Source organism: Talpa occidentalis, unplaced genomic scaffold, assembly GCF_014898055.3.
Source record: "Talpa occidentalis isolate TD23 unplaced genomic scaffold, MPIMG_talOcc4v2.1 talOcc4.6, whole genome shotgun sequence".
Lineage (NCBI taxonomy): Eukaryota > Metazoa > Chordata > Mammalia > Eulipotyphla > Talpidae > Talpa > Talpa occidentalis.
In genome coordinates this window covers 22,427,952-22,441,360 of record NW_023604972.1, presented here as the reverse complement: position 1 = coordinate 22,441,360, position 13,409 = coordinate 22,427,952, and the positions used below count along the sequence as shown (strand labels likewise).

The window sequence follows — 13,409 nt, the reverse complement described above, 5'->3', positions numbered from 1 at the left end:
AATGCTATCTCTAATTTAATATAATGAACTCAGTGATTCTAAGGCCTGTTCTTAAGTGGGTGTTTCTTACTCATTCAAAGAAGTCACAACTTTTTAAAATTCTAGCAGCAAACTGGACTGAGATTCACTTTAATTTTAAAAAAGAAATCTATCCTAATAGTATTTATTAACAAAAGCTATTCCATCTACCAAAGAATGTTAGAATTTCAAAAATTTAGTGCTAACCCTCTGGGTTTTGCCATCTTAATGTAAGTGTGTAATAACTTTAAAAAACTCAAAAAATTTCAAATACACAGTGAAGTTTAGATGGAATAAACATAAAAAATTCCAGTATATCATCACACAGATTTAATGACTAAACTGTATCATCTATTCCTCCCTCTTTGTTTATCTTTACCAGCAAATCAAAGTCATATTTTAATTACTAGCATTTTAATATGCATGTTTTAAAATATGGAGATATTTTTATATAACCACAATGTTTTGATCATATCTAACAATTAGCACTTATGCCTTGATATCATCTAGTACTCAGCTTACACAAACATTTTCCAGTTGTCTTATTAATTCTTTTTCACAGTTGGTTTCTTTATTAAGAGTCTGAACAAGGCCCACAAAGCATGGTGTTTTAAGTTTCCTTTTTCACTGACAGTGAAATTTCCACCATTCAGCAGATTTAAAATCTATAATGGTCACCCAATTACCCAAAACCTAGATTCTGTCATTAGCATTTTGCTATACTTGCCTTATCATGTAACCTGTCCATCCATCCATTCATCTATCCAGGATGAATTCATATTTTGATGTCCTTCAAAATAAATTGCTGCACATTGTTATACTGTTGATTCATTATCTATCTCCTGTTAGACAAAGCACCATATAGTCAATGAATGAGTGAATGAATGAAAGGCAGATCTCCAGCCTTAAGAACATCATAACGGGGCTATGGTTACCAATGTGTCTACAGCCAGTTGTAATATAAACACAGTGTGCTGTCTGCTGTAATAAAGATTCAGTGTGCTTAGGGAACAATGGAAGGACATGACTAAATCAGATATGGTTTTGAAGTTGTAACTGTTTCCTCAGTCTTTAGGAAGAAAAGAATCTAATCAATGAAGTCACATTTCTGATGTAGGAGAACTTCTCCATGCTATTTCCATGTACCTGAAAAATTAGATAAAAGGTATATTTAGGTATCTAAAAGCCTTGTTAATGTATAAAACTTATATGCTGTGAGTCCTACATTTTACCCTCTGATTTATTTTTAAATGACTGTAGTGTCTATTTTCTGTTTGAAATAAACTCCCCCCCCCACCAAATTCTGCATTGCAATTCCCCCCTTCTTTATGTATTCATTCAACAAGTATTTATTATCTACTTAAAGGGTTATGAAGGTAATCCCATAGAGAAATATAAGCTAACCAAACAAATTTACTTGAAGCTAACTATAACATCTTTTCCAGTTTGTAAAGGTATGAAATCAGTCACATTTATACATGGTATTACAAATTAAAATGTGTGCGTACCTTAATTTTCTAGGATTTAGAAGCGATTATATCAGCTACCCAAGAGCCTTCAAAAATTCTAGTTGTTAGGTTTTTTGTTATTGTTTTTCATTGTCCATTCAGGTTGTTCAACCAACGTTCAAACAATAATTGTTCAACATATATGTATGTATATATGTGTGTGTATATATGTATATGTGTGTGTATGTATATACATCTATGTAAGCAGTGTGTGTGTGTGTGTGTGTGTGTGTGTGTATAAACAGTTTGGAAGTAATGATAGACTGAGTAATAATAGCTTGAAAGCCATCATTTCCACTGGTAGCCTTACTTCACACTATTTTGTGGATGATCTATTGCTTATTTTAACTCTGGTAAAAATTCCCTTACCTATTTTCCATAATTTTTTGTAAAAGTTGCCAACTGGTGGGTTTTGTTTATTTTTATGTGCATTCTCTGTCTTTTTCTAAAAGGGAAGTCGAAGGCAGATAAAAATAGAAGGAAACAAAAATGAGGATGCACTGTTGCTTTTGAATCCTTTAAGGGATCCCAGTTAACACTCAGGGCAGCAGACTCAGATGTGAGTCTCAGGGCCATAGAGGGGCCATACTTCAATGCATCCAGGCAACAGGGCCATTTAGGGGCCATACTTCAGTGGCGTCCAGCTGTAACCACTGCAGATAGGCTCTGTCCATGAACATGAGTACTTTTAGTAAGTTTCTAGTAGAGAAAGGGAAAGATCTGACTATTTTTCAGCACTTAAAAGTGAAGAAGTTCTAAGAGGAGCCTTGTTTCAATTGAAATGGGCTTTGCCAGTTTTCTGTTTGAAGGTTAGCACTCTCTTCAAAGATGTAATGTTAGATTAACAACACACTCTTCTATTATAGAATTGGTAAAATTTTATGAAAGGAATTAAGGAGGGAAAATGGCAGCTTTTTATAAGCCCGGAAAGTACATTTGTTGAAATGAAAAGATGAGTTGGAAGAGCAAAATCAAATTAAATTATTTACATAAAATTATAGATATAAATACCTAATAGAGTCTAAAAGTGCAATATGACTGGATCAAAGAATTCAAAAAAGTCACCAGGATTGTTTTCAATTGTTTTTATCTCTCAACTATTGTCCCCTATATTGGTTTTTGCTTTCTCAGCATTCTCAGGCTTTTAGTGCTGTCACAACTATCATTCCTAAGGAAAACCCCATAGCTTTCTCATTCCCAGGACTTTGATTCTTCTACATGGTGCCAGACCCATACCATTCTTGGGTTCTGGGCACAGAGGGGCCCATTACTAGATGACACGGGGAAGGTGGGTAGGTAGGAGAGTGCTTCCTTGATCTCTGATTTGGGAGTCCCCACATGTTATGACACAGATTCCAAAGTTGAATTGCACCATGTTCCTTTCACAACCACAGATTTACTGACTTCAGGATTATTTATCTAGGCAACTAGGCTTTTTGATAACTACTAGAGGTTTTATCATTTCAGCAAGATTTTGCTCTGAGAACACTCAGTACTTGTCTCTACTGTGAAACTATCATTTCTTTTTTTCCCCCACCAAGGGAAAGTCCATTTACAAATATCTAAAAACTAGGAATTATCATAAGCGTATGTCTGATTAAAAAGAGACCATTATTATCTCCCTGCTTTGTTTTTCAAGAGCAAGAAAATCTGAGAAATTATTGTGCGGAAACAAATACAACATGCAATTCTGCCATGTATTTGATTATTAAAGATTTTTTCTTTAATCTTCCCATGTCATTTGTAAGCTTTTTGTAAATTTATATCTCTGTTGACTCATAGCACATATTAAGGTGTTGATAAATATGTGTCAAATGATTATAATATAAATAAGTCGAGATTTTAAAAATCATTTTATAGGATGTTCTAGTTTGGCAAAATTAGAATTGTAAGTTGAAATTCACAATATTAGCTCCAGGACACCCACATTTATTTCTTATAATATAAATTTTTCATAATATCTTTCTTATTATCATATTCCTGAGCAGGAAGAAATAAAACACAGGTGCCCACTTTTCTTTAGTTGAATTAGCCCTTGGTAACACTCTGGCCAGAATAGTGGACAAGCCTTCCCAGTTCCTATCTTTCTCACCAAAATTAGTATGTATATTTTTTTTCTTCTAAATTCCTTGGGCCCTTTATAAGAAAAGAACTTCACACTCTTTGAGCACTTGCTATGAGTTCAGTGTTCTGTAGACACATTGTCACACCATAAAGACTTCCTCTTTTTCAACTATCAAGAGGATTAGTTATTCTCTCCATCAGTTATAATACCATCCATCATGGTATTTATCACTCTGTATTGTAATAATTGTTTGTTTTTCAATGACTCCTACTAGACTGAGTTTTTCGACCACGGAGCTTACGTGCTGTCCAGTACCCAATCCATCACAGAAACTTTAGAAATACATATTTTTTTAATCTGTGTGTTGAATGATCTTCATTCTACAAATTTGATATCTGTGGCTTGCTCAGCTTACTATATGGGAAGTGATGTGATTAGTTTTTGAGCTCATGTGTACCAGACTATTAAACGTGTTATCTTCTGCTATGCTAGGCTTGGGATATTGGAAAGCAAGGTTGGCTGGGTGGACAGGGAATGATTGAGAAGGGAAGATGTAAGGGGAAGATGAAGGTAAGTCATTGTTGCTGGGGCTGAGAAGGGAGGGTTATAGGACAATCCTCAATTTAGCAGTATCTGAGCCTGGGATTCCCATCCCTAGCATCCTGTACCCAGACCTGCCCATGTGGACACCATGATCACGGAGTGCTAAGTAAGCAGGGACCAGAGAATGCATTTTTTTCATATACTATCCTCTGAGAATAGCAAAGAACTAAGAAATCTACCAGGATATTAAAGTGTCAGTGTCATAACAGAGCCTTCTCTGTAATGTTAATCTGTGAGGTGAGATTTTTACCTGTAAAGCTTTAGTCCAAATGAAAATTAGGGGGTAACATGTAACAAGAACATCCCAGTTCCCACAGCTGAGTGACTGGATTTTATTTCCTGAAAATGGTGCTTGTATGGGAGCGATTCAAGAGAAATTTTTGGTATATGTCGTTGTAAATATAGCGGTGGTAAGCTGCAGCAAAGGCCATATTTCTCACACTCACATGTTTAACTTTTTTTTTTTGCAATAACATCCTTAATTGGGATTTGATTCCTATACCATACAATTCACCTCTGATAAGGTGTGCAATACAGTGGGACTTGGTATATTCATAAGGAAGTGCAATCATCATTGCAATCAATTTAGAACATTTTCATCAACTCCCTACAAAATCCCCTGGACCCATTCCCATTGTCAGTCATTTCCCCTTTCCTCCCACCTATCTACCTCCAGTTTTATACAACCATTAATACGTTTTCTATCTTTATATAGACTTATAACATTTCCTATATATTAAATTAATACAATATGTGGTCTGTTATGTCTAACTTCATTCGTTTAGTTTAATATTTTCCAGGCTCATCCATAGCATATAGCATATAGCAGTACGTACCCTTTCCCTTTTTGTTGCTGATAACTATTCCATTGTGAGTTTATCCTACTTTAAAAAATGTATTTATTCAGTGGACATTTGAATTATCTCTACTTGTTTGCTGTTAAGTTTCTATGATCATTCATGTACAATGATCATTCTATGATTATTCATGTACAATTTTTTTGTGTTTCTAAGTATTCCTTTCTCGCAATTCAGAGTGTGATTGCTGGGTCATGTGATAACCGTGTTCATCCTTTGGAGGAACTTTCAGACAATTCCACAGGGCTACACTCTTTACATTCCCACCAGCAGTGCAGAGGGCTCCAACACATACGTGCTAAAGGTTATTATTATGTCCTTTTGATTATAGTCATCCTAGTGGGTGTGAGGTGGTATCTCATTGTGGTTTTACTTTGCATTTCTCTAATGTTGAGTATTTTTATGTACTTTTTGGCCTTTTGTCTCTCCTCTTTGAAGAATTGTCTATTCAGAGCCTTTTCCTATTTTTAATTTGAGTTGTCTTTTTATTATCGAGAGTAAAGAGTTCTTTTTATGTTTTAGATACATATACTTTATTAGAGTAATAATTTACAAACAAAAAATAAGATAACTCCATTTTATGGGTTGACTTTTCACTTTCTTAATGATGCCCTTTGAGGTACAAAAACTTAATTTTGGCAAACTGCAATTTAATTACTTTATGGTTGTATGCTTTTTGTGTAGTGTCTAAAATTATCTTATTCAGTTTCATTCTTGCTTTCTGTTGTTTCAGGTTTAGTTTGCTCCTCTTTGTCTAGTTTCTTAGAGTGGAAGGTCAGGTTGTTTGCTGCAGTTAGATTGTTGTCTCTGTTCCCCAAACTATACCCCATATGACAGCTGGTAAGTGTGAATAACCACTGCTGAATCTAAGTCTACACCAATTCCTCCAGGGACAGAGTGACAGAACAACTGAATATACAAGGCAGGTAGGTACTCCAGGATAGTGGATGCAGTACTGTCTTCTCACTGTGGCGGAGTCTGTGTGGTTCTGGGGTCCAAATGTGGTCTCTGGCTCCTTGTGAGATCTCTCTCTGATAGTTAATAGCTAGCTGTGAGGCATTTGTAAAACTAAGCATAAAGACAGTTAGTACTGGTAGCCCAGTGTTGATGTGAGGATTACATGAGCTAACATGTGAAGCACTTAGCCCAGCGTTGGTACATGGCAAATGCTCAGCAAGCATTAGCTGTACTTAGCTTTTCATGTTTTACCGTTCTTGTTGTTCACCCAAACAGGCCAATGCTGAGCTAAATGCAATGTTCCCCGGAATTGTGTTTCCATTAGTTTGTGCTTCTTTGGCAACCATCCGTGACCTCACCAGCTTGTGCTGTGAGAATGACCTTCACCTACATTGGCTACCAGGTGCTGAGACACATTTCCTTCTAGGGTTGTGACAGCCCTTGATGTTAGTTCCCAGCAAAAGAGCTTCTTTGCTCAGAAGGATCATTGATCTTATTTGATCATTCTCCCATATTATGATGATAGAACCAAGACAGGAAAGATATTTTCCTAAGCAAATTTGGAGCGAGCTCGGGATAGAAGTACCATAAATTATGAAAATGGTATCACTAAAACATTCTAATTTAAGATTTACAATGCTAGAAGTTCTCTTCTTGAGGAGCAGGTAGAAATGCCCTTCTCTGAACATACCAGAGCAGCTGGCATTGAAGTGCTGCCACTTGAGACTCCATGGGGGTCGCTTGCTTTCCCACTGAAGTTTCTAGGCCTGTGGCTGATGTTTATGTATCTAACAGGCATGTCTCAAGGATTAAAAAAATAGCATATTATTTTTATCCTTCAACCAAACAATGGCTATTACTTTTACAAGAAGAAGAAAGGTATGGATCAAACCTCATTATGAAAGCTTCCAGTGAACCTTAAAATATGATCAACCTAGAGTTATTTATGTGAGATATTGACTGAGATAATGCAGAAACCATCAAGCAAAGTAAAGTTTAATAAAAACATTTTGTTAACTACAGCTACATAATAGTCTCGTGTTAATGCTATTTGAATATAAGTATTAATATTTAATACTCAAATAATAGACAAGCATTATTTTAATAGTAATAGTAATATATCAATGTATCTTTTCCTAAAAATTCAGACATTTTGATAAATGCCATATTTTTTTTTCTCTCCTCAAAACATCATTAAGATTGTTATAGGAAAGCTATTATTTCATTTTCAATCAAAAGAGGAAATAAAATATTATACAGAGATTTCCCCAAATCCTCTCATTAGTAAAATAAGTACAACCAGTACTCAGTTATTTTTCCCTCCCTTTCTCTCTCACTTTCTTATTTTTCCTATTAAACCTTTTCATCAAAAGCATCATTAAGTAGCAAATAGGATGTGCATTCCGCTTTTCTCTGGCCTGTAGGTAGAGAGAAATTAGAAAATACAAACTATACATAAGGAGAAAAGAGAAAAATAACTCATTAGTCTACAAATTGATGATGAGTTTTCACTGGCATATACATTTTCCTAGGATGAGGTAAAAGTAGATTTATTTTTTAGGAGACTGAATTAGTATGATAGTCAATGTACAGTTATTATATATTAATACATAGTGCATATTATAAAATAATTAAATTTCATTTGTCTCTTCATACATGGGGCTGCCGTTCTTTTTCTTGTGCAGCCACTTACCTATGACTATACAGGGACGTGAACAGTGGGGCAGCGAGCATGCTGAGGAGCCTGGTGCTGTGGAATCTAAAAGAGACAATTCCAGGGGCCTGGGGTCAGCAGCCACAGATAGCTCTCAGGTCTGATTTCCTTAAATACTTGAATATCCAACAAAAGTCTCTGTGATCTGTTGAGAATACATTATTGAGAGTTGCTAGATAAAATGAAGGTCTGTATTATCAATCGGTATGTTATATTGACTATCTACTTTCTTTTTTTTTAATAAGTTTAATGCTTTCTTTTTTTCTTTTTTCTTTTTTTTTTAAAGATTTATTCATTTATTTATACAAGCACTGGGTACAGTCAGAAGCGCGGGAGGGTGAGAGAATTCACCAGAGCCAGAGCGGGGAGCAGAGCAGGCAGAAGGACCGAAGTACACTGCTGAGGGGAGCAGCGGGCGGCAGGAGAGGTCTGCGCCATGTGGGACCCTCCTTCGGTGGCCGGGGAGCAGCCGGGGATCGAACCTGCACTGCAGAGGCTGCGGGCAGCTTCGCAACCCAGCGCTCAACCGCTGCGCCACCGGGAGGCCGTTGACTATCTACTTTCACTGAAACTTTTAGGCCAGCAGAATAAGAGACTGTCAGCACTTTAAATTATCGTTTTCAGAGAGTGCCAAGACATTAAGTTAAGCCACATGGACACTGGATTTTGATAAAAAAGAATTGGATGCTGTCAAGGTGAAATCACTGACATCATCAGATGGTGGTGACCATAAGGAATATTTCAGTTCCTGCTTTCATTCTGGTTTACTTTTTAACTCATCCAGCTCCTTCTGTCAATCCTCAATAAATGTGGTGTTAAAGAGCTAATAAATGATTTTTGACCATCCCAAGATTGCTCACAGTCTATGTGTCTTCTGAGCTAACACAGAGAATAACTTGGGGGCCTGACATTGATGCCTGGTATCCAAAATGAACCTAAATCCCTATGAGTAGACTGAGGGTGATTGTAGGGAAAAAAAATGTGATTTTCCTCCTTCCTAAACAGTTAAAGAGATTGAGCTTTGAGGTCTTAGTTTTACAATGATTCTTAATAAGCAAAATTTTCTTATGATTTATGACTTCATGTTGTAAGTCAAAAATATTTTACCAGTAGCTGGAATTCTTGTCAGGAACAATGATTGAGCACTCAGGTTAGTGAATTTCTGTGTGTATGCACCGGGCAGAAGCAAGAGACTGAAAGCCAATGCTTGGACCTGTGTCTCTTGCACACAAATGACAACTATGTAAACAAACAAACAAAATAGTTGAATATTGGTGTATATATATATTTTTTTTTACAAGAGATGGTCTTAAACTCATACATTTTAATCCTTCAATAGGGAATTATAGCTTATATACAATGGAAGTATTTAAATAATGTGAGGAAACAAATTTCCATACATTTTTGCAAGTTTGATTGCAAATGGCAAACACATAACTGCCAAATGTTTCAAAAAATAAAAAAGAAGAGGAAGGAATGCTGAAGCAGTATAACACTGAAGTTGTTTGGAGAACAGTAGATACCTGAATAAGAAATCTTTCTGAAGAAGATGATTCTAGCAGAGATTTTGAAGGAAAACAAAGACCTGTTTAGCTTGAGAAAGTAGAAAAAAAGATTATCTTGGGGATTTTGTGTGTGGGTGTGTGTCTGTTGAGGTTGAGAGGAACATGTGTTGGTTTGTAATCAGAAGTTAACCAAAGATTTACAGTTCATGATCAAAAGCTTGCAATGTGATGGATGACCAAGATCACATGAAATCCCTTCATGGGGTAACCTAATCCCAACAGTACTTAGAGTGGACAGCTCTTCCTACTGCTTTCTGGATGGTTGGCAGGGAAAGTGGTTATCAAAGGGGGAAGCAAAGCGGGGAAGTGGGAGGTCGTGCATGGTTAGTGCTGAGCTAAATCAGTAAGAAAGGATAGGGAAAGAATTGCAGAACTTAATGATGGGTTGAAAAGGAGAGAATGGGGGCTCTAAAAATTTTTCTGATGACCACAGTTATCTGTGCTAAAGATATATCTCATAGGGCCTCCCCGGTGGTGCAGCAGTTGAGCGCTGGGTTGCGAAGCTGCCCGCAGCCTCTGCAGCACCGGTTCGATCCCCGGCTGCTCCCCTGCCACCGGAGGAGGGTCCCACATGGCACGCAGACCTCTCCTGCCGCCCGCTGCTCCTCTCAGCAGTGTACTTCAGTCCTTCTGCCTGCTCTGCTCCCCACTCTGGCTCTGGTGAATTCTCTCACTCTCCCGCGCTTCTGACTGTACCCAGTGCTTGTATAAATAAATAAAAATAAATCTTTAAAAATAAATAAATAAATAAATAAATAGATAAATCTTTAAAAAAAAAAAGGCATTTCAAAAAAAATAGTCAGGGCAAGCTAAACATTCATTATATTAAGACCATGCATGTGTCCTAGGCCACTTACCCTAGGTCTGGTTGTATAGATGCTGGTCATAAAAACCAAGTCTGATTTATATATTTTATGGAAATTCTGTAACTCTAGGTATCTTTGAATAACCTCAAGAAATGACAGAACAGCTAGTATAACTTGAGGATAGCCACTGCTAATTTGATTGCCACTTGGCATTAAACAAATTGTAAAATTACTGTTAAAAAAATAATGTAGGTTGCTGAAACTTTGTTTTGTGTATGTTCTTGATTCTTGGCCTTGAAGTCAGTTTCATAGCATTTACATTCTTTTTAATTTAAGAATCAAGAAAGAATCAGAAAACTTGAATTGGAGAGGGTCTCAGAGTTCATACACAATATAGTAATGAAGTTGAGGACTGAGGGCATTAGCTGACTGAAACTTAGATTTCTGAAAATAAATTCAATGCACTGCTGATGACTAACAACACTCACACTATATATTTGTGTTTTTACTGCTAATGACTAAATGTCGTGCCATTAAAAAAAAGTTCCACCTCTTGTTACTGAGAGGGTATTATTGGGACCAGTCTTCTCCCACTGCTAATTCAGACACTGCCACCTGAATGCTGGACACTGCCATCAGCCATCTCTGTCAGTCTTTAAAATGCAACTCCAAGTCAACTTTTCTTTTTAATGCCCCAATGTGACCACTCTCCTATTAGCCACCATCTACCCATCTCTGTCTGACTAGGTCAGCTTCCAGCCCACCTCTCTGCTGCATTTGCACGCCTCTCATCCCCATGCCAGAGTGTGGTGTGGAGAAAATCCAGTCACATCCCTTCTGCTCAGAAACCTCCTAGAAGCCCAGGAGAACCCTATAAAGTCCCTAGTTTGCTCACAGCTTCTGCCACACCACCTCTTTCTTGTTCATATAATCCCAAGTTTGTTTCCCAACTGCAGTCTTTGCTTCTGGAATGCCTTTTCTTCGGGACTTCAAGCTGATTGCTCTTGACTTCCTCATGTCTCTGTTCTACAGGGAAAGAACAGCCCTGACCATCTTAAGCAATACATAATTTTTCCCCTCCGAATCCTCCTTTATTCTCTCTCATAGTATCCCCGCCCCAAGCATTACTATGCTTATTTATTCTCCCAACATGAGGAGAAGGACCTTGTCAGTCTCAGTCACCACAATAGCACAAGCCACACACAATGGATGATCAGTAACCATTTTTGAATGATTGAGTGACTTTCATGGCCAATTCAAAATCGAGTGTCTTGCAAAATTACCATTTGCTCATAGAAAATTAGGTTCACTATGTCTAAACTATTTGTTTCAGGGATATTTTGTGGTGTTCTTTTTCTTGAACATACACTCCCTGCTCATTTTAGCATGCTATCTAATCTCATCTACCTTGGAACGGATCTATTAAAGATGGCCTCATGATCCTGATTAATGACTTAGCCTGTGTTTATAGATCCACACAGCTAAAGTTTTAATCTATTAGGGTTGTTGTTATTTTGGCATGACTTCTATTTCCATATTTCTTTTCAGTTTCTTCAGAATATCTACCTTTCTGTTCTCTACAAGTAAGAGCTCCTTTGAGAAAATGGTAAAAGAATATGTTGGAAATTAAGCTTAAATAAACTAAACTCAGAGGTCTTATGAAGCAAGAAAAAAGCCAGAAAGCAGGTTGATGGGCATCTCTGTCAGAAAGCTTTGCCCTTCGGCGCTGGTATGTTTCACACTGTTCTCTACCTGATTCTGTAGCTCACAGTGTCGTCACAGCATGTAGTGCTTTATATTTTTCTTTTTTTAATGTTTTAATTATCTGACATTTAATCATCTGTCCAAAAAGACTGTTAGTTCCTACTTAATAGACCATGTTATGGTCCAGGTCTTTGATGCCATTTCCTCAGTACATCTCAGAGTTTTATTGAAAGTACTTAGTAAACATCTATTAGAATGGAAAAGCAGAGTACTCGGTAAATCCGGAATGGTAGGGGATTTCTGTGGCAATTTTGAGGAAACTATTGAATTATTAAAGAGTAAAACTCATATAATACTTGGCAAAACCACACACTTCCTGAGCTCTTGTTAACCTGACTGCACGTTTGAAGGAGTTGAGGGGTGGGGTGGGGGGGGAATCTGCTTTTTACATTATAACTTAATGTAACTAACTGTTCTCTAGCCAAAGTGGAACACAGGACTTGGATTTTGCACATTATTTATGACTTTGTAATAGGCACCTCCTCTCCACCTTCATTCAATATTTATTTAAACTTCCTCTTTTAAAAATAAACGTCTGTTAAAACAACCACAGGATATATAAAGACTGATAATTGCTTAGCTTACGAAACACTACAGTTGGTTGTGTTCAAGGGCAGAAGGGATCACTATAAGATCCAGAAGGATTAATGAATTAATGGACAATGCTGCCTAGGATAGAGGAAGTGTTTAGGGAGAAAATGCAAGGAGAATTATCTTGAGATTTAAACTAGATTTGGGGGCTTATCTTACATCATGTTTTCACTCACCAAGTGTTAAAGTTTCCCTCCTTGGCTCCAAAGGTGCCACCCTTTAAAGTTCCAGTGCTTTTCCTGTAGGTACAGAAATGCCTGTCTCTGGAGAGTCAGTGAGCAGCAAGAGGAAGAGGTGAGGGGTCAGTAGCTGGGGAGGTAGGTGAAAAGGAAAAAAGAGAGGAAGGAAGGAAAGAACAAACACCATCTGCTGGCCTAGCTGTGGTGTAAAGTGTGATCTCTGAACCAGACGACCTGGGTTCAGATCCTTCCACTATTCGATAACTTGCTGGTCTTGGTCAATTCCCTTTATGCCCCGTACATCTTCGATTCCTCATCTGTAGCTTGGGGATAATACTAGTACCTATCTCCAGATGTACTTCCGAAGACTGCACGAGTCAATATACGGGAAGCATTTAGAACACTGCCTGGTATGTGACAGAGCGATAGAGAATTTAGTTGCTTTTTTGAGATTCGGTGAATTTAAATGAAAGGAAACTTGGGTGATGATTTCTTTTTGTTGGTCTTCATTGGCTGCCTCACAGATGTGCTTTTGTAATTGTTGTACATAATAAACAGGTGCTTGAAGTCTGCGGGCTCTTCATGACTGTCCGTGACACAGGAAGGCCAAGAACCAGAGAATGGCTGTGCTTTTGTGATGCATTTAAATGCATTTTTTATTATTTATTTATTTATTTATCTTTTTATTTATATATTTTTATATCACTGTTTATTTTTAAACAATATTTGCTTCCCTCCACCTCCCCAGATGTAGTCCCCACAGAATTTCCTTCGCCTATACA

The 13,409-nt window shown here is 37.2% G+C and overlaps 1 protein-coding gene and 1 non-coding gene across 9 annotated transcripts in view; both read left to right on the top strand.

Annotated features, from left to right (window-relative positions):
• The window catches only part of RBM47 (RNA binding motif protein 47), a 148,073-nt gene that overhangs the window by 94,924 nt on the left and 39,740 nt on the right, over window positions 1-13,409 (top strand). The window lies entirely within an intron of this gene.
• On the top strand, window positions 10,077-10,178 carry LOC119261506 (small nucleolar RNA SNORA72). Its single transcript, XR_005129043.1, has one exon. It is a non-coding gene; the product is annotated as a small nucleolar RNA SNORA72 (small nucleolar RNA).